General features: G+C 50.2%; 1 protein-coding gene across 3 annotated transcripts in view; it reads right to left on the reverse strand.

Moving 5' to 3' along the window:
* The window catches only part of PXN (paxillin), a 47,554-nt gene that overhangs the window by 24,539 nt on the left and 1,496 nt on the right, over positions 1-21,519 (reverse strand). The gene's annotated exons all lie outside the window — the stretch shown is intronic.

Genomic DNA, 21,519 nt, shown 5'->3' on the forward strand with positions numbered 1-21,519 from the left:
CCAGCTGGTTACACCAGGAGATTGATGGGGAGGAGGGGGAAGTGTCCACCTCAGTGCTGATTTGGATTTTATTGCAGGAGACACTCTGAGGCTCCGGGAATCCAACCGACCAGATGGCAACAGCAGTGCCCAGCCATAATGCCCAGAAACATCACACAGGAAACCTCCAATGTACACGTAGAGAATATTCCAAAGGTTTGCTTGGAAGCTGGATTTGAACCAGGGCAACGTCTTCTAATAGAAACAACTCTCTAAGGGGAAGACCTGGGTTCTGTTCTGGTAGACCGTTTATATCACTCCACTGGACACTAGGCTCTGCAGGGTCAGCAGGGAATGCATTCTGACTCTGAGGGGCCCAGGGGAAGGCCCACCTGGGGCAGGGAGCAGGTCAGCATGAGTCAGGAGCATTGAACCCCATTATTCCTCTCTCACAGGGCCTGCTCTGTGCCTGGCGGTGTGTGTGCCCTGGATGCTCCTGGTCTAAACTTTTCACGGATGGACCAGGCAGGAAATCCTGTGCTCCTGCACCCAAAGAACTGTCTGGAAAACGAGGGAGCCTTGTGGTTAACTTGACAACCTCTGATCTGAACAAGCCTGCCAGTGAGGGCTTCTGCCTATCCTCCAGTCTGCCTCTATGTCCAGAAAGGAAGTGGTCACCAAGCAAGTCGGCGAGCCGATTCCTCACCATCCGCTACTGCCCTCTGTCACACCACTGTTTTTCCTTTCCAACAGTGGAAGTCTTAGTTCCCACCCACCCCACCCTGTTGTGCCCCTAACTGCGGCGTCTTCCTCCATGGGCACCGTCCCTTGGTTGGGGTGGGGGTTGCCTGACCCCATTCCATGTTCTTCCCCCACAGCTAGTTGAAGTAGGAAGAGAGATGGTAGGGGTCAAATCTCACTGACTATGAACAATGACTCTAGTTTCTATATGACAGGGACAAATTTTAAAACCCAGGCACAAAGGGTAGCCATAGCACTACCCCCCCTGGTGCCCAGGTCTTCTGAGGGAAGAGCTCAGAGGCCATGACACCCTTAAAGCCACGGGCAGCTCAGCGCAGAGTGGCAGACAAGAAGCGCCAGTGGCCTCTAGAGCTGGGGAACAGGCATCCAGGAGTGGCAGGGCCGAGCCCAGACTGCTCTGGCCCAGGAGCCTGACTCTTGAGTGCATACTTCACAGTTCCTCACCCTTCCACACCTCCCTACTATCTTTTTGGTGAAATAGGCATCATAAATGGCTAAGGGTTGGCCCAAATAATCTTTCAAGATCTCTTTCAGCAATGAACTCTAATTCTTCTCCTTCCAGGATGAGAGGGAAGGGAGGGTGAAGGGAGGCAACAGAGAATACAGCCAAAGGTCACCAGCCCAGGGCCTGCAGGCTGCACCCCATTCCTCACATGAATGTGGTTGTACTTTTTCAGAAATCTGAGGTTGTCTTAAGAAATCAAGGGATTTCAGGGGTGCCTGGGTGGCTCAGTCAGTTGAGCGTCCGACTTTGGCTCAGGTCATGATCTCAAGGTTGATGAGTTCGAGCCCTGCATCGTGCTCTGTGCTGACAGCTCACAGCCTGGAGCCTGCTTCGGATTCTGGGTCTCCCTCTCTCTCTGCCCCTCCCCTGCTCATGCTCTGTCTCTCTTTGTCTCAAAAATAAGATAAACATTTAAAAAATATTTTTATTAAAGAAATCAAGGGATTTCACTAGAAAGCCAAGATTTCTGGCTTTCTGGGAGCAGTCAGAAGGGCTAGCAATACTGGTCTACTTTCCTGCCGGGCAACCACTGGCTGACACAATAAGATCTAGCTTTCCCCCTTGGCCTACTTCATCTGTGCACACACAACACCTGCCTGACCTCAGCAGGTATGTGAGTTTGCAATACAACGTAGTGTGGGTTTTGAAGTTGAACAACCTTGGCTCTGCCCCTTGCTAGCACCGCACCTCTGTGAGTTCATGAGTTCGAGCCCCGTGTCAGGCTCTGTGCTAACAGCTCAGAGCCTGGAGCCTGCTTCGGATTCTGTGTCTCCCTCTCTCTCTGCCCCTCCCCACTCGCACTCTATCTCTATTTCAGGAAAAAAATAAGATAGATAGATAGATAGATAGATAGATAGATAAAAGAGACACAAAAAAGAAAGCATATCTGGCATATCACAGGCACACAGTCCATACACATCATGCCTACCTCCCTTACCAGGTGACAGCAGGTGACAGACAGGGGCTGAGTGGCTGTCCCACCCACAAAGCTGACATCCCTGACTGCCCTGCCTGAGTAGGTGTGGGAGAGCACCCCGCACTACAATCCATGAGCAACTGCAGAGAAGGCACTCTGAAAGATGTCAGGCGGGCCGCCCAATGCCACCACATGGCCCCCCAGATGCAGCTGTGAATACACAAGGGCCGATCGCTGGTCTGTGCCAACAGACTTTGGCTAAAAAGCTAACACCCTGGTGCAGGACCCAATGAAAACTGTGATCTCTCTCCCTGGCTTCAAAGCCATCCCTGAGTTCAAAGACTTGCCAAGTAGGAACGTCCAGAGTGCCCTGTGCTCAGGGCACGGGGAGTTCAGCGCACAAAGCCCACAGGAGGAAGGGTACTCACCACTGGTCCGGCCCAGGGGGACCGGCCCAAGTCCATCCTCCCAGCCCGACTACCATCTGCTCCCAACAATCCAAGTTCCACGGAAGGAGGCTAGGGATGGGCCAGGGCAGTCCCTGCCACACATGCCCGTCTAAGGACTCTAACTTCTAACTGGGCCAGACGGCTCGGCCTTTGGAGCAGCACTGACACGAGCCTGTCCCGGACTTCCTCCCAGGCCCCTGAGTGTCAGGCAGGAAATGCCCTTGCCTGCTCAGGTTGGCCTGCACCTGGCCCCGCCATCCCCCTCCTCTTGCGGACTCAGCTCAGCTCCCCACCTGTGGGGCAAAGGGAGCCTTCATTCCCCCTTCCAGGGCAAGAGAGGCATGGAGCCCCCACAGCAAGGGAGCTTCACCTGACACCAGAGGACTCACAGATGACCCTCTAGGGGATGTGCAGACCACCTGAAATTATACACAGAACGTCTTGTGCACATCCCCACAGCATTACTCTCGGGAGACAGTTCATAATATTCATGGTCCAGAGGGGTTGGGGATCCGCAGAGGTGAAACGATTGTGGAAAACAAGGGCTGACAGTGGCCACTCTGTACCTTCAACTCACTGGCAGGTCCTTTGAAGACAAGTCCAATTGCCTGGAGCTGAAGCAGCCTCATCTCTGCCTCAATCCCAGGTGACTGGAATTTCTGGAATGAGCCTTGCTGGGCACTGACCCAGGAAGTGCACATACACTCCTCTCCAGCAAAGGCACCACCATTCAGAAAGCACAAAATGGGAAGGGACGGCCCCATCTGGGTATCCAAGGCTAACCTTGAAAATGGGTGAGTTCCACATACCTGTCCCACCTGCCTCCCCCGGCCCCTCCAGCCCTCTCCCTGGGTGCCATCTCGTCTTTACCAGTCGTGTCCCAATAATGTCCATCAACAAGTACTATGCACAGATGCCATGCTGAGCACTGGGGGAACAAAGACACAGTGTCTGTCCCCAGGGAGCGCTAACCAGTCGAAGACCATCATAATCTGGACAGAGGGAGAAGGAAGGAGGGGCTTTCCAGGCCCAGGAAGCAGCACAGGCAGACGTGAGAAACAGCCTGGCAGACAGAGGGGGCTGGAGCCCAGGGTACAAGCCCCAGCTTGGTGGAAGAGGAGCAAGGACCCAAGGCCCATTGTGGAGTCTGGACTTAGAAGGGCAAGCCATGCAAGGCTGTCGGCAGGGAACAGGGAAGGCAGGACCAGGCTTGCATTCTGGATCACTCAGGCAGTGTATACAGGAGAGAGGGGAAGGAGGGGGGCTTAGTTGGAGGAAGGCTCTAGATAAGACTAGGTAAAATCAATGGGACCTGGTAATTGAGCAGCTCGGGAGAAAGAGGGAGGAACAGATGCCTCCCACGTTTGTTTCCTGTGGGAGGACGGAGTGTCCACCAGATGAGACTGCAAGACAGGAGGAGGAGCAGGATGAGGCCAAGGAGGAGCATGGAAGGGTCAGCAACCGAGGACGGGCAGGACACGGGGCCACTGAGCCAGGCCCCAGGGCCTTTCTTTTCCCTTGGCCATGTCACCTATGAATCTCTTAAGGGCCCAGAAGGTACCAGGTTGGGAAATGATATGGTACTGCTACTCCAGTTTGTTCTTCCATTGAAAAACAGTGGTTTGCCCAGCCTGGCCCCCTGCAGGGGCCGTAAACCACAGGCTTTGGGGTCCTCAGAGTGACCAGTTAATACCATGGGTCCCCTCCCTTGGCCCACTTTTGGTGAAGTCTGTCCTGAAATCCAAACAGAGAGGTAGTTCCATCCCCCAACAGCGCCCCCTCCGGAAGAGGGGCTAGGCCAAGCCTCTTATCACAGGAACCAGGCCTTCCTGCCACATGAGCACACAGGCTCACCGCTGGGGCCAGCGGGCCCAGGACAAAATCTCAGGCCCCAAACTCTCAGGGAAATGCCTTTCTGGACTGGCCCAGGGCCCCAGCTAAGCCCAGGCAGTTTGCATAGACAGAGCTCAGCGTCTGACCTGAGGATGAAAGGAGCCCCCAGAGGCTGGCCCCATCTCAGCTGTCATACCAAGGCCACCTCAAAAGATCGTGCCACTGAGGAAGCAAAGGCTGGTGACTGTTCTTGGCTTTCCAGCTCAGGCTGTTCGATTAGTTTGTAAGATCAGTTGGGAGACCACAGGGTGCCAAATCACAGCCAATAAACTCAGCACACATGCACAAAAGCCTCCTCCCTCCCAGTCCTTTGCACGTGTTGTTCCCTGTGCCTAGACCACCCTCTTGTCTTCTTTTCCAGGCTAAATCCTTTCTTATACCTGGAGATTCATCACAGTTCAGTTTCCTCTTCTGCAACATGAGGATAAAAAGGATCTCCTTTGGGACACCTGGGTGGCTCAGTGGGTTAAGCATCTGACTGTTGGTTTTGGCTCAGGTCATGATCTCACAGTCTGTGAGTTTGAGCCCTGCATTGGGCTCTGCACTGATGGTGCTGAGCCTGCTTGAGATTCTCTCTCTCCTTTCTCTGCCCCTTCCCCACTTGTGCACTCTCTCTCTCTCTCTCAAAATAAAAAAATAAACTTAGGAAAAAAAAAAAGGATCTGCTTTGCCCACCTTAAAAAAAAAAAAAAAAAGGAATGTGTGGTTTTCTATAAGATTCCCATATCTTATTATGGAATGGCTATCTATTTAAAGGATGAAGGTTTGTGGCTTTTATAAATGTCAACATTCCAATTAAAATAAACACAACAAAGAGTCAGCTTAGGATACCATTTCCTTCAGGAAGCCCTCCATGACCACATTCTTTGCACAGGGTTCAAGGCCCCTCTCCTCTGGGTTCCCAAAGCACCATGCACCTCCCCTCTGAGAGCATGTAAAGCATGTATCCAACTGGTAAGAACCATCTGCCGAAGTGTCTATGTCCCACCAGCCTATGAGAGCTCAGGGAAGGCAGGAAGTGTGTCTTTATCTGTCTTCACCTCCTCACACTGAACAGAGCCCAGAACATAACAGGAGCTCCATGGACAAGTAGCAAACAAATGAATGACCCTGCCAAGCCCATGTGCTGCAGACATCGGCTTCACCGCTTCAGTCTGCACCTCTTCCAGGCCCTTCATGAGCACTCGCTACATGCAAAGCACAGTGAGGGTGAGCAGTGCATGCGTACAGGACCCAGACCTCTCTATTCATCTAACCCCGGAAATCTCCCTCTCCAGTGATCTAGTTACCCCCACCCCTCCCCAACCGGCACCATTCTCAACTTTAAAAAACAAAAGGACGGGGAGCCTGGGTGGCTCAGTTCAAGCCCCACATCGGACTCCATGCTGACAGGGTGGAGCCTGCTGGGGATTCTCTTTCTCTCCCTCTCTCTCTAAATAAATAAATAAACTTAGGGGCGCCTGGATGGCTCAGTCGGTTAAGCGTCTGACTTTGGCTCAGGTCACGAGTTCACAGTTCATGGGTTCGAGCCCCGAGTCGGGCTCTGTGCTAACATCTCAGAGCCTGGAGCCTCCTTCAGATTCTGTGTCTCTCTCTCTCTGTCCTTCCTCTGTTAACGCTGTCTCTCTCTCAAAATAAATAAATAAATAAATAAATAAATAGTCAAACAAATAAATAAACTAAAAAAAAAAGGGGGGAGGGAACACTCCACAAGACTTTGTGGCCAGAACACAGCAGCCCCTTGTGGGTACTTAAGGTTTAAACTCACTGTATGGCTTGTCTAGCTTCCTCTGTGGGTGGGGGAGGAGGAGTTGGTGAGGTGGGCTGGCTCCCAGGAGGGAGGCACCTGGGCAACCCAGGCGGAGTCAGGACCTGGGACAAGGTGGCACTTTCACTTGGTGCTGGAGGAAGAGAGGAGGGGCATCAGCAAGCGACAGGGCAAGAAAGAACAGGGAGAATGGCAGCCCTTAGGCCCAGCAGACCTCCCAGCAGATCTTGTGGTGTCACGCCTCTCCCCATGGGGCAGTGGGGGCAGGAGACATATGCTGGGATGTGAAGATTTTCTGAAACGTGTGCCACTGGAATGTGTTAGCGACACCAGTCATGGGCTCTGCAGCCTGGAGTGGCTGATAACATCATTGATTATCATGACAGAGCCACAGATGAGCCGAACCACAAAGAATACACAGAAGACAGCAATGCTGGGGGAAGTTCTATGGGCAGGGAAAGACAGCCAGAAAAAAACAAGTTTTTTTGAAAAGGGAGAGGAAAGGGGGGAGAAAAGGTTTTGCAAACAGTGTTCTTGCTATCTTTAAAAGACATTTTTTTAACGTTTATTTATTTTTGAGACAGAGAGAGACAGAGCATGAAGAAGAGAGGAAGACACAGAATCCGAAACAGGCTCCAGGCTCTGAGCTGTCAGCACAGAGCCCGACGCGGGGCTTGAACTCACAAATTGCGAGATCAGGACCTGAGCGGAAGTCAGTCACTCAACTGACTGAGCCACCTGAATACCCTCAGTTTTGTTAATTTCTTTAGATTATAAAAGGCCTTTTTTACAAAGGAACAGAGAGTACCAGAAACAGTAAATATGCCTAACAACATAGTGTGAGGTTTATGATATACTATACACCAAAGTAAAATTTAGGACAGTAGTAACACAAAGGACAAGAAGGGGATATGACTCGAAGGTACACTGCGTATGAGTTACACCTGGATACCACACAGCAATCACTAAAAAGGTAAACCAATGAAGTATGGCTAAATAAGCCAATAGTGGAGATTAGATGGAATCCTAATATAAAAGAAAGCAGGAAAAGAAGAAAAAATAAAGAACAGAGGGTATAGGCGTGCCTGGCTGGCTCAATTGGTCGAACATCTGACTCTTGATCTTGATCTCACGGTCATGAGTTCAAGCCCCACACTGGGCATACAGCTTACTTAAAAAAAAAAAAAAAGGAACAGGGGCACCTGGGTGGCTGAGTTGGTTAAGCATCTGGATCTTGATTTTGGCTGAGTCACGATCTCACAGTTCATGGTATTGAGCCCCACGTCTGGCTCTGCACTCTGACAGCATGGAGCCTGCTTGGTATTCTCTCTCCCTCTCTCTCTACCCCTCCCCTGCATACACAATTGCTCAATCTCTCTCACTCAAAATAAATAAACTTAAAAAAAAAAAAATGCAGGGGCGCCTGGGTGGCTCAGTCGGTTAAGTGTCCGACTTCAGCTCAGGTCACAATCTCACGGTCCGTGAGTTCGAGCCCCGCATCGGGCTCTGGGCTGATGGCTCAGAGCCTGGAGCCTGCTTCTGATTCTGTGTCTCCCTCTCTCTCTGCCCCTCCCCCATTCATGCTCTGTCTCTGTCTCAAAAATAAATAAACGTTAAAAAAAAAAAATTAAAAAAAAAAAAGGCAGAGATTGTAAGACTGGATAAAAATGCAAGATTCTGTATGTGCTATCTATATGAAACATTTTAATTACAAAGATACAGATAAGCAATTCTTACCAGTTTGATATGCATAAAACAATGGAGAAAAAAAAAAAAAACATATCACACCAACAAGAAAGCTGGATTGGTTCTGTTACTATCACATGTGGTAGGCTCCCAAGCAAGAATATTACCAGAGACAAGGAAGGACATTTCATAATGATAAAAAGGTTAATTCATCATGAATATGTAATAGTCCTAAATGCATATATATCTGGTAACAGAGCTTCAAACTAGATGAAGGAAAAATGGAGAGAATTGAAAGGAAAAAGTGACAAATCCAAAATCGGACACAGAGATTTCAACTCTCTAATTAAGATCAATAACTGGGGCGCCTGGGTGGCTTAGTCAGTTAAGCGTCTGACTCTTGATTTCGGCTCAGCTCGTTATATGCCAGTTCATGGGTTTGAGACCCGTGTCTGGCTTTGCGCTGAGAGCATGGTTCTTGGAATTGAGCCCCACATCAGGCTCTATGCTGACAGCTCAGAGCCTGGAGCCTGCTTCAGATTCTGTGTCTCTCTCTTTCTGCCCCACTCCCACTGGTGCTCTGTCTCTCTCTCTCTATCTCTCTCTCTAAAAAATAAACATTTAAAAAAAATTTTTTTAAATAAAAAAAGAAAGAAAGAACCCAAGAACTGGAAAGCAACAAGACACTGGGCCGACAGACTGCTTGCTGGTCTGAGGAACACAAGGGACCCCAGACTTTTGTTCACCAAAGCAGAGGAGCTGAGGGGTGGCCACAAAGCAGGAAAGGCTCCCTTCCTTTTGCTGGGCCCACCAACCTCCCCTGGAGGGAGGGAGGCACTTCAGCTCACACCACAATCCCCAGTGGTTTGCTGGGGATTTTTTTTTTTTTTAACACATATTTATTTATTTTTGAGAGAGAGAGAGAATGTGTGCAAGTAAGGGAAGGGCAGAAAGAGAGGAACAGAAAGAATCCCAAGCAGGCTCTGCACTGTCAGCACAGAACTCGACATGCGGCTCAATCCCAAGAACCATGAGATCATGATCCGAGCTGAAATCAAGAGTTGGACATTTAACCAACTCAGCCACCCAGGCACCCCTAGAAAAATAAACTTTAAAAGCAATGAAGGGGTGCCTGGGTGGCTCAGTCAGTTAAGCACCAGACTTCGGCTCAGGTCATGACCTCACAGTTTGTGGGTTCAAGTCCCGTGCCAGGCTCTGTGTTGACAGCTCAGAGCCTGGAGCCTGCTTCAGATTCTGTGTCTCCCTCTCTCTCCCTCTCTCTCTCTGCCCCTTCTTGGCTCACACTCTGTCTCTCCCTCTCTCTCAAAAATAAATAAACACTAAAAAAAAAAAAAAAAAGGCAATGAAGAGGGCGCCTGGGTGGCGTACTCAGTTAAGCGTCAGACTCTTGATCTCGGCCCAGGTCATAATCTCACAGTTCGTGAGTTCAAGCCCTACATCAGGCTCTGAGCTGATGGTGCAGAGCCTGCTTGGGATTCTGTTTCCCCCTTTCTCTGACCCTCCCCTGCTTGTGCTCTCTCTCTCTCTCAAAATAAATAAATAAACTTAATAAAAAAAAATTTTTTTTAAAAGCAATGAAGAGACATAAACTAAAAAGAACTGAAAATAGGTATGCAAATAAAAACTTGAACACAAAGGTTCACACAAGCACAATAGCAAAAAGGTGGAAACTACCCAAATGTCCATCAACTGATGAATGAATAAACAAAATGCAGTATATATCCATACAACGTAATTATTATTCAGCCATAAAAAGGAATGAAATATTGATTCATGCTACCAACATACATGAACCTCAAAACCATTACACTGAATGAAAGAAGCCAATCACAAAAGGCCACATTTTGTAAGATTCCACTTATATGAAACATCCAGAACAGGCAAATCCATAGAGACAGAAAGCAGATTAGTGTTTGCCAGGAGCTGGGGGAGGGGGGAAGGGGGGAAAGACTGCTGAATGGTTACAGGGACTCCTTTGGGGGTGATGAAAATGTGCTGGGCTAGACAGAGGGGATGACTGCACAGACTGTGGATGTACTAAATGCCACAGAATTGTACACTTTATTTTTTTAATGTTTACTTATTTTTTGACAGAGAGACAGACTCCAAGCAGGAGAGGGGCAGAGAGAGAGGGAGACACAGAATCCGAAGCAGGCTCCAGGCTCTGAGCTGACAGCAGAGAGCCCCAGGTGAGGCTCAAACTCATGGGCCTTGATATCATGACCCGAGCTGAAGTCAGATGCTTAACCGACTGAGCCACCTAGGCGCCCCTGAATTGTACACTTTAAAATGGTTAGTTGTATGTTATGTGAATTTCATCTTAATTAAAAAAAAACACAACACAGTGAAGGGTATGTGAATCATATGTATGCTTACATATTTATAAATGTACAGAAAATGGCTGGGAAGGAAAGATACACACCAAACTATTAACAATAGTTACTAGTTACCCCTGGTGGGAAAAGGACAAAGGACTTTCACTCCTGTATCTTTTTTTTTATATATGTATATATAATAAGCATGTATCTTTTCGACATAAAAACTCTTACAAAAGGAAGTAACAGTATCAAATACAAAATGGCTTGAGAAGGGTCCCTAGAGAAAAGAAAGCTTAGGGGTACACTGTGGCAAGGTGTGTACTTCTAGAAATGAGGAAAACTAGGACCCCACATATTCCCCAAAAAGGGCAAGAAAGAGGAAAAAGCACGGGTCTGCTCTGCCTCTAAGTGTCCTGGACAAATGCTTTCTCCTCAGAGGACCTAAGTTTGTCCACCTATAAAACACATGGATTGAACCTTATAAACGACTTTCCGATGTTTTTACACTGTTATTTTCAATGTTTTAAAAAGCTGGGGTGCCTGGGTGGCTTAGTAAGTTCAGCATCTGACTCTTGGTTTCAGTTCAGGTCACCATCCCACGGTTCGTGAGTTTGAGCCCCAAACTGGGCTCTGCACGGACAGTGTGAAGCCTGCTTGGGATTCCCTGTCTCCCTCTCTACCCCTCCCTCTCTCTCTCTCTCAAAAATAAATAAATAAACTTTTCTTTTTTTAAGCCACAAAACTCCTTGTGCAATTGCAGTCTTTGATAAAAGTCCACTATATAAACTGATAAAAAGTGAGTCACTCTCACTGAGGAAGTTGATGGGCTGAAGATGCCCCGCACACACCCAGAGGGGATACCCTAAGACTCTTTCCAGTTCCGGAAGCGTCGGGAAGGGTCCATGGAAGATGGGATCAGTCCAGAGCCACAGAAAGGCGAGCACTGACCGATCACACCCAACAGAACACTCAGAGGACAAATCTCACAGGCAGAAGGAGCAGGGAGAGGAGGAAGGGCAGGGCAGAGGTGACGTCTAAGCTAGAGACACCAAAAGGCACTGCTACCAGCCAACAAACCAGCAAACCAAGGGTCCCTGGGGACAGGTGGACTAGGACACCCCCGGCCCCCAAGCCTGTGCGTGAAGCCAGGCAGAGAACAGCTGTCTCCAGGTCAGTGTTCCTGCTGCTCTTGGGGCACAAACAGGATGTTTGGAAGCAGATGACCACAAGTAACCACAGGAAGCTGTGACAACCACCTCCAGGTGACAGTTCTCTTCTTTCCCCAGCTTGTTTCCCGCGTGACTGCCTCAGGCAGGCAAAAAGACTTCAAGTGCCGACTTCCCAAGAGTGAGAAGGGGCAGGAATCCTTGGAAAGTTCAGGATAGAGGCGAGGAGGCCATCTGAGGTGGTGAGGCAGCGAGGAAATGAGGCCACCCCACTATCCCTGCAGCTCACCCCACGGGTGCAGCTAGGCTGACACTACTAAGAAATGGTAAGGAAACCACACATCCACTCATGGGGCCAAAACAGGCAGCCTGTGACCAAGCAAGAACTTTCCAAGAAGGGTAGCATGTGACCAAGCAAGCCCAGGAAGGTAGCCACGTCAGGTCTGTGAGGCGCGAGTGTAGTTTTCCAGAAGCCATGGCCTCTCCTTCAAGCCCACCCCAGAGGGGCCAGCCTGACTTGGCTGTCCTGGAGCTTAGCAGTGATGAGAACCCACCCCAGTGGGTCAGCCAGGCCAGGAGTTCAGGGGTGGGGGATGGTAAATCCAGAGGAAACCAAGAGCAGACTGTGGGACACTCCCATTTCCACCTAAGCAAGAGGAATGTTCCTGGAAACAGAGAGCAAGGAAAAGCCTGGCCGGGACTCTCTGAACCATTTCTACCTCCTAACGGGGCCCAGGGCTGACCTAACAGATCAACTGCCCCTAGAAAGGCACAGAGGCAGGCAGGGCAGCCCAACCAGTGAGCCAGCTTCTTGCTATTAGCTGGGCTCATTCAACTGACAAAAACCTCAGTTCATGGTCCAAAAAACCAAACTCTCCCTTTCTCTACTGCTCATAGGAGCCTCAGTGGCCTAGACCCATCCTTCGAGGCTTTGTAGGTGTCACGGAGCATCTTTCACTGGCTCTCTGTGACACCTCTCAAACATTAGTGTTAGATAAGCAATTAGTATAAACCAAGCCACGGAATGACCTCCTTCCCCAGCCACTTCCGCCCCAAAGCCACCAAAGAGGCTCTGGGGAAATGAAATGTCATTTAACCAAAACCCAACTTGACACCCCCAGCACTAGGGAACAGCCATTCCGTCCGCAGAGCTGCGCTCCCGGGCTTCTACCCCACGGGGCCAGGAAGAGTCCCAAATCACAACCTCCCAGGAGATAACCCATGTGAGATTCCTCCCTCAGACCAAGCTGAATGGTCAACCCGGCTCATGTGCACTAAATGTTCACCACCAAGGCCACAGCAAGCACAGGCAGCAGACTGGTGAAGTGGAGGGGTGACAGAGAAAGCCAAGGCCCCAAAGCAATATCTAGATTTGTCCAAGGAGGAATCATAATAACAATCGTTACTATTTATTAAGTGCTTTAAGGCATCTCAAGAAATGTGCCTGTTTCACCGAGGCTATGGGTGTAAGGTGACAGGCCACAGTCACACAGTTAGCAAGTGGCAGTAATGATTCAGACCCTGGAGTGGCTGATGTCAGAGCCTGCCTTCTGCCCATGGCACTAGACTGCCTCCCCACCAACCCAGAACCCAGAGGGTCTCTGGCTCAGATTCTCCAGCAGAAGAGGCGTGCTGGAGGTCTGGCATCACAGTGGGTGTCTGCAGTTCATACCCATTTAATCATCAACCACCACCAAATATTAAGCAACTGCAGACAGCGTAGCTGTCCTTGGCACTTAGCACCCAAGATCCCTCTCTTGAAGGGGCCTACCAGGCAGAGGGGAGACCAAAGAAGCCCCGTTTACATAGATTTGTTACACTGCCATGGGTGAGTCAAGGGGTTGGCTGGTCTGAACCAGAACAAAGCCGTCTCAAGGTGGCAGCTGCAGAGACCTTCCAGGAGGAGGAAGAGGGGAGATTGGTGAGGAGGAGGGGAGACAGGTGAGGAGGCAATTTTCTGCAACCTGGACAAAGATCCAGACTCTGTGTGGAGCTAAGTGCTTGGAAGTGGTCAGAAGTCACATCTCACTCAAGAATGCAGTTTGAGAAAGCCCTTAGATGGGGCGCCTGGCTGGCTCAGGCGGTGGAGCACGGGACTCTTAGTCTCAAGGTTGCGAGTTCGAGCCTCACAAGGGGGTAGAGATGACTTTTAAATAAATAAATAAATAAATAAAGTCTCAAAAAAGTTAAAAAAGGAAACCACTGAGACTTTGCAACTCCGTGTTTGCTATAAACCCAGGGCAGAAAGACAGAATTGTTGTTTTTTTTTTTAATGTTTATTTATTTGGGGGGTGAGGGGGGGGGACAGAGAGAGGGGGACAGAAGATCCGAAGCAGGCTGCAAGCTGAGAGCAGGGGGCCCGATGTGGGGCCTGAACTCACGAACCATGAGGTCATGACCTGAGCCGAAGTCAGCTACTTAAGCAACTGAGCCATCCACAAGCCCCTGTACTGTATTTATATATTAAAAAAAAAAAAAAAAAAAAGCCATGTATAAGTTGACCCACACATTCAAACCTGTGTTGTTTAAGGGACAACTGTAATTTGGAATAATTTTTTAAGATTTTTTTAAAAGTTTATTTATTTATTTATTTTATGGGGCGCCTGGGTGGCTCAGTCGGTTAAGCGTCCGACTTCAGCTCAGGTCATGATCTCGCGGTCCGTGAGTTCGAGCCCCGCGTCAGGCTCTCTGCTGACCGCTCAGAGCCTGGAGCCTGTTTCAGATTCTGTGCCTCCCTCTCTCTGACCCTCCCCCGTTCATGCTCTGTCTCTCTCTGTCTCAAAAATAAATAAACATTAAAAAAAAATAAAATAAATTTTTTTAAAAGTTTATTTATTTATTTTGAAAGAGACAGAGACAGTGTGAGTGGGGGGAGGGGCAGAGAGAGAGGGAGAGAGAGAATCCCAAGCAGGCTCCTCGCTGCCAAGGCAAAGCCCCACGAGGGGCTCCAACTCAGGAAACCATAAGATCATGACCTGAGCCAAAACCAAGAGTCCTACGCTTAACTGACTGAGCCACCCAGGAGCCCCTAGGACATTTTTAAATACTACCAAGGCCAAGCAGGCCAAAATCCAACCTGTGATTCCAGTATGAAGAACCAAAAAGAGAATGGGTTTGGTGCCAGAAGATCTAAGGTCAGGCTCTAAGGTCAAGCTCTTGCATCAGGATTTGTGGTGATACTGGGTGTGTCTGCTTCCTCTGAGCCCCTTGAGCGGCAGTTACAGCTTCCTCCTCTGTAACAGGGAAAACTATCTCTCACTCCAAAGGGTTTTTGTCAGAATAGCATCAAAAATGAGGAAGCACGTGAAAATGTTGCCTAAATCTCAAAGTGTTGCACAAAGGCCCATGATTTCACACAGGCCCAGAGAAGAGAGGGGACAGTAACAGAGAAAGTAGACAATGGATGAGGCCAAGAAGAGAGAGTGAGAAGGAAATGAGCTGGGTCTTTGCTGGCGTGCAGGCCGGAAGAATCTGCACAATAGAATCCACGTCAGGGGTGGAAATATAAATTTAGGAGTCGCCAACACACAAGTGAAAAAAGAGGTCACGCAAGCAGATAAACTGACCTAGGTACCTAGGAGAAAAACAGGGAGCCAGCAGAAGCCTCTGGAATAACACAGAGGTGCACCCCCACAAAGGGATCAGAGAAGGAATCTGGGGGGTGGAGGGGTCTGTAGAGAAGTGGATCTCAAGGGAGGGAGGGGGAAATATGGCCACTAAAGGATAGGATGTAGGGGCACCTGGGTGGCTCAGTCAGTTAAGCATTTGCCCTCGGCTCAGGTCCTGATCTCATGGTTTGTGAGTTCGAGCCCCACATCGGGCTCTCTGCTGTCCACAAAGAGCCCACTTCAGATCCTCTGTCCCCTTTTCTCTCTGCCCTTCCCCAACTCGTTTTCTCTCTCTCTCTCTCTCTCAAAAAAAAAAAAAAAATGGGATGCACTCTTAGCAAAAGAGAAAACATGAAAGAATGGTTCAAGCTGTGTTAAAAACAGAAAAGGAGCAAAGAAGGGATGAGGAAGTTGGAAGAGCAGGCAGGTAAAGAGAGGGAACCAGAAGAAAAAGGGACCCACAGATGGCTACATGGGGTCTACCCTGAAGGGGTGTATGGGGGGAGAGAGGCACCGGAGGTCATAACAGGTGTTGGGGTGGAAAGAGATGTGTGGGGCGAATGAACAGACAGCCAGGGAGGGTGTCCCTGCTGTGTGCCACACACTCCCGCATCCCTGGTCTCCCGTGGACTCAGGAGGCAGGAGGCAGGAGGCAGGAGGCAGGAGGCAGGAGGCAGGAGGCAGCCACCTTCCAACAGGACTTTTCTGTTGTCGGGAGACCCAGGTCTCCATAGCTCATTCGAAAGGATACACAGACTGCTGTCCAGAGGAGTCTCGGCAGTCTGAAGATCCGTGAGCTAAACCGAAAAGAGCCCCCCAGAGGCTTCCACCCACCTCCGAACTCACCCAGGGTTCCACTATTCAAAACAGCTGGAAATGTGCACCCCCCTCTCCCCGAGAAGAAAACAGAACAGAACATGGCTGTCTCTGCCAAGTGAGTTCTGAATAAGCTGCATTCCATTTCATTAAAACAATTACCTGAGTCCCAGCCAAGAATTACATACAGCTTCCTCACAGCACCACCCCTCCCCCCCCATAAAACACACATCGTGCTGCGTTTCAAACAGGCAGAGAAAGGCCATGACGCACCACTCTGAGACCTCACTAGGAAGATCCCTCGATCCCTACCAAGTGGCCAGCCTGTGCATCCTTGCATGCCGGCAGACGGACACGAGTCTCAAAGAAGACCCTAGAGTGAAGTGCTCCCCTTACAAGAGTCTGCCCAAAATGTTTCTAGTGGGCACCAGGGCCTCAAAGCCAAGGGGGCTGCTGGCACCGGAATCCAGCTCTTTCTCCCAAACACATGGGAGGCCCAAGTGGCCCAGCCTTGAGTCAGCACAGAACAAGAGGGACCTGGGAGTGGGGATTCCAGGAGTGGGAACCTGAAGTCTGGAGAACTGGACGGCTAGATCTGGGCTGCAAGCAAGAGCCCGGGGCCACTCTGGCCCATGCTGCCCACAGGCTAGTGGTGTCCTTTTGGCCACAGATAAGAGGTTCATGATGTGAAGCAAATGGCATTTCACCCCCTCCCCCAGGCTCCAGCTGCCCAGAGGCTCTTCTTCTGTAAAGGCCTTGCTCTGCATCCCACCCAGGCAACCCTCTCCAAACTCCAAAGCAGAGCCCAGCATCCCCCTCGCCCTGACCCTGGTCTCATTAATGTCACCACACCCAAAATAACCCCGGAGGCTGCCTCCACACTGTGGAAGCTGTCTGCCTCTGGCTGGCCCTGTCCTTTTTTCTGCACAGGTCGCCATGGCTATGTGCCCCCACCCGAGCTGAGAGTTAGTTACCAGTCATTCTCATCCCAGGCCCCCTTGGCTCCTGTCTACCCACGCAGTCACCGCCTGCACAGAGTCACGGGAGGCCAAGAGTCACAGGTAGACACTTATGAACACCCCTGGCTGAATAACCCTGAGCCCACTAAGGAAAAAAGCAGTGTCTTCTCACTTTTTCCAACTTTTTTTCATGAAAGTGTCTAAACATACAGAGAAGTTGAAAGACCAATACAATGAGCACCCATATGCCCTCTACCTAGTTTCAGTCATTAATGTTTTGCCATTCTGGGGGCGCCTGGGCGGCTCAGTTAAGTGCCCAACTCTCGATCTCGGCTCAGTCCGTGATCTCGAGGTTTGTGAGATGGAGCCTCACGTTAGGCTCTGCACTGACAGTGAGGAGCCTGCTTGGGATTCTCTCCTGCTCTCTCTGCCCCTCTCCTGCTCGTTCTCTCCCTCCCTCTCTCCCTCTCTCTCTCAAAAATAAATAAAAGCATTAAAAAATTTAAAAAAAATTTTTGCCATTTTATATAAACACACATACATGTGCTTAGGAGCTCTCTCTGTGTATACGTATGTATACATCCACTTTTTTTATTCCACCATTTAAAACTGAGTTGCAGACATCATGACATTTTACTCCCAAATACTTTTAACATGCACCTAACAATGACAATATTCTCCCATAAAACCACAATACCACAATCACACAAGAAATAAGCATTAAAAGGCTGTCTTTAAGGGAAAACTTGGCCACCGGGGGCTCTGCGGGGCCTGGCCAACCACACATTCAGCCTGCCACTGGCCCAGCATCCACGGCCTCCCTGGAGAGGCCATCCCTCAGCCCCACTGGTTAGGCAATCAATTTGTTAGTTGGAAGACTCATCAGGACGTGAATGCACATTTCAGGCCAGATGTGAGACTCCCAACAAGACCCCAACTGAAGAGGAAAAGTGGACGTCAGGGCTGAGGAGGTTCTGGGCCTATCCTGAGTGAGGAGATACCCCTTTTCATCAGGTGCTTTGTCAAGGTTTCTGGGAAACCTCAGCCCCCTAATTCTTTCTCTCTGTCTCTCCCTTCCAGAGTACGTCTTCAATTCTCCTCCTTAAAAGTTTTCAACAACTTTCTGCTCTGGAAAAGCATTGGTGCAGCAAAGGACAAACACCTGAATGAAGACAGGAGCAAATCTGTATGGAGCAGGGGCACAGAGAGCTTGATTCCAACCAGAGAAGCCACAGGGAACAGGAAGGAAGAAGACGGATGTGGGACACCGAACAGAGGATGAGGCGTGTGGGGAGGAGCCAGGAAAGATGTTTAGCATCTAGAAATGTAACACAATCAAACCAACAGGCAACCAAGATCCGATCCAGTATCACGAGCAGAGGTGTAAAAATGGTTACAAGCCCGAATCTGCATTTATTTTTTTTTAATTTTTTTTTTTTAACGTTTATTTATTTTTGAGACAGAGAGAGACAGAGCATGAATGGGGGAGGGGCAGAGAGAGAGGGAGACACAGAATCGGAAGCAGGCTCCAGGCTCCGAGCCATCAGCCCAGAGCCCGACGCGGGGCTCGAACCCACGGACCGCGAGATTGTGACCTGAGCCGAAGTCGGACGCCCAACCAACTGAGCCACCCAGGCGCCCCTCGACTCTGCATTTAAACCCCAGCCCTGCTATTCTCTAGTTAACAGAACTTGGGCAAGGGGGCTAACCCTCTCTGTGCCTCAGTTTCCCCATCTGTAAAATGGGTAGTAGTAGTAGTACTAAGAACAGAACCTGTGCCTCCTGTGGCCAACATGAGTCAATGAAACAATGTGTGTAAAGTGCCCAGCACAGTGCCTGCACATAATAAGTGCTCATTAAACATTTAAACATTATGAGAAAGAGTTCTACAGATGTTTGTTATTATTAGTGAAGGTGCTGAGACCAGGACAACACAGGGAAGAGCTGGAACGAGTGTGAAGGAGTAGGAGGAAGTCTTTCAACTCTCTGGCCTTGGAGCAAGGTAACAGGCCCTTGCCGGGTCAGCACACTCCATGCAAAACGTGAACATGGCGGAGAGGCGCTGCGTGAGTGCCTCAGCGGTAATTCTGGCTTTTCGTAGGCCTCTCCTGCCAAGGACCCCCCCAGCCTCCCAACGCAGGGCCATCACTGGGGAAGCTGGAAGCAGTGCTTCGATGTTCTCTTGGAAGACCTCCAACCCACAATGGCAGAGCAGCCCAAACCTCTCCACACTGCGCTGAGGCTGTCCAGACAGCAGACAGCTAAGCACAACAGAAAGGGCACCTGCTTAGGACTCAAACACACCAGGGTCTGGAGCCCAGCTCTGCACCTCACTGGTGCATTGCCCAGAAGATCTGGTGTTGACGAAGAACACAACATCACTCCACAGCTGCCCCTGCCACAGGCCCAGCAGCTGGATGCCCTGACCCTGGCCTAACACACAGAGACACCACAGACAGACAAGCCTGAAGTCCAGACTTTCCATGGAAACAGGGAGGCTCCGTAGTCCGGAATGCCCCAAGCAACTCCCCTGCCCCCCTAACACTCCCCCTAAGGACAATGAGGCACTGTTTTTCAGAGGGTCCAGACTGCTGAGAAGCTGAAGGAAGACATGTCCAGATTCTAGAAGCAACTGGGCATTGCCAACAGCTGGCTGTCCCCCCTAGAAGAGATGGGAAGGCAAAGCTATCAAGGTCTGAATTGGACCCACCCTTTGCCACAGAGGCCATTTCCTTGGGATGGCTCCCAGCACACAAATTTCAAAGGTAACTAGCAATTACTCAGCAGGCTCAAGGCTCATCCTCCGGTTAGTCACCTCACTGAGCATTTAACCTTATTATGATTTTGATGACCAGATCTGGAATTGGATCAGTCTGGGTTCCAATCCCAGCTCCCCCCAGTGAACCTCCCAGAGCTCAGGTTTCCACATCTGTACAGTGGAGATAAAACATCTCTCTCCCTCTCTCTCCCTCTCTCTCTCTCTCTCTCTCTCTCTCGGAATGGCGGTGATCATACCCATAAAGTGCTGAGTCTGATGCCTGTCTCCCATCAAGCACACGTGACTATTACTGGACCGCAGCTGTGGTCACAGCCCCCAAGTGCACTAAAGAACATGAACGAGGGAGAGTGAGGAGTTGGGTCGGAAACGGTAATCAGAGTGCATCTCAGTGTTGTGGGAGCTCTGTCCAGGAAACTCCAGCCAGAACTCAACAGGGCGAACTCCGGGCCAAACCAGCGTCTAAACAGTAATGGGAAAAGCCACCAGCAGCCACCCCGCAGCACAAAGCAGAGAGAACACACAGGCAAGGGCAGTGTTGATGTTTTTCTGCCCAAAGAGCTATAAATTCGTAACTTATTAAACAGCACGTGGTGAGTCTGTCACCAGCAGCTAAGGGGAGGGAAGAGTTCCCCAATTTTTGTTTTGAGACCCAAAAAAACAAAGTCACAGCAGAGTCTCTGCCCCCTCTAGCCTTGCCACAGGACAGACCATAAACTCTCCCATTTCAGGGACCAGGAGGCTCACAGCTGAGAGCACTCTCAGGAGAAAAATCAAAATAAGCAGGCTGGCCTTTGTGTCCACCCAAACTAAGGAAAACAGCTGACAGGCAGTGTGTTGAGCAGCCATCCAGACAGCTGATGGGGCCTGAGCACAGAGGCAAATTCCTCTCCCCTTCCTGCTCGCCCCATTGCTCCCACCCCGGGGCTCTGGGACTCCAGGGCAGCCAGGCATGGCTGGCCTCCCGGGAGCTGAGGCCCAGGAAGTCCGGCAGCCCGGAAACAACTGCAGAGTCTGTGCTGGAAGGCGGCAGAAGTTACAGGTGGCAGCCGTCACCCCCTGAGACTCCTCCTTCACATGCTGCCTACCCCCCTCCTCAGGAAGAAAGGCCTCTTGGTCCACGAGAGCTGCGGGACCGGGCTTCTCTCTAGTCATGGTTTTGTCATTCTGTGGCTGTGCAGCCTTGGACAAGTGAATCACCCTCTCTGACTCCCAGTTTTTCCCATTCATAAAAGGCAGGCAGTGATGACAGCAGTGGCCCTAAGGGGCTCTTATGAAGGGCTGCTGTGAGAGCGGGACATGCTGAGGTACGGGGAAGCCCTCCATAAACTGCAAATTTCAATTCCTGTCACCCCCTATACCACTCTCCTCTCTTTCCCTGAGACTAGCTCAGTCTCCTGGCCCCAAATGGAAGACCATCAGGGGACAGGAATTCTGGACTCCAACAGCAAACTCTACAAAACCTTCTCGGACCTTCAAACAGCACTGTGTGGAAGGGACTGCACAGAAGCAACAGAACCACATCAGCATTTTAGAAACTGTAACTCTGCTCCCCAGTTCCTGCTGGGAAAGCATCGAGACTTTCAGATCCTGATTCAAAACCTATCCCCCCCAGCCCCCTTTCAGCTTATCTTTTATGTGGGGGGAAAAAAAAAACCTGCCTGCAAGGCATGCCAACCTGGTGTTGGAAAAATGGGTGCCAAGCCTGACCCGAAGGCAGAGAACTATGCTTGGCAGGCATCGCACTCCACAAAACAGGCAGGACTGGACACCATCCCCAGCGCCGGGATCTCTCAGCAGCGCCCTGATCTTTTTCAAAAGGAAGCTGGCGGTCTTCCTCCCTGTCCGCTTGGAAGTCCAGTACCTACAAATAGCCAGTCTTAACTTAGTGCCCTGT

This window comes from Panthera leo, chromosome D3 (genome assembly GCF_018350215.1).
Source record: "Panthera leo isolate Ple1 chromosome D3, P.leo_Ple1_pat1.1, whole genome shotgun sequence".
Lineage (NCBI taxonomy): Eukaryota > Metazoa > Chordata > Mammalia > Carnivora > Felidae > Panthera > Panthera leo.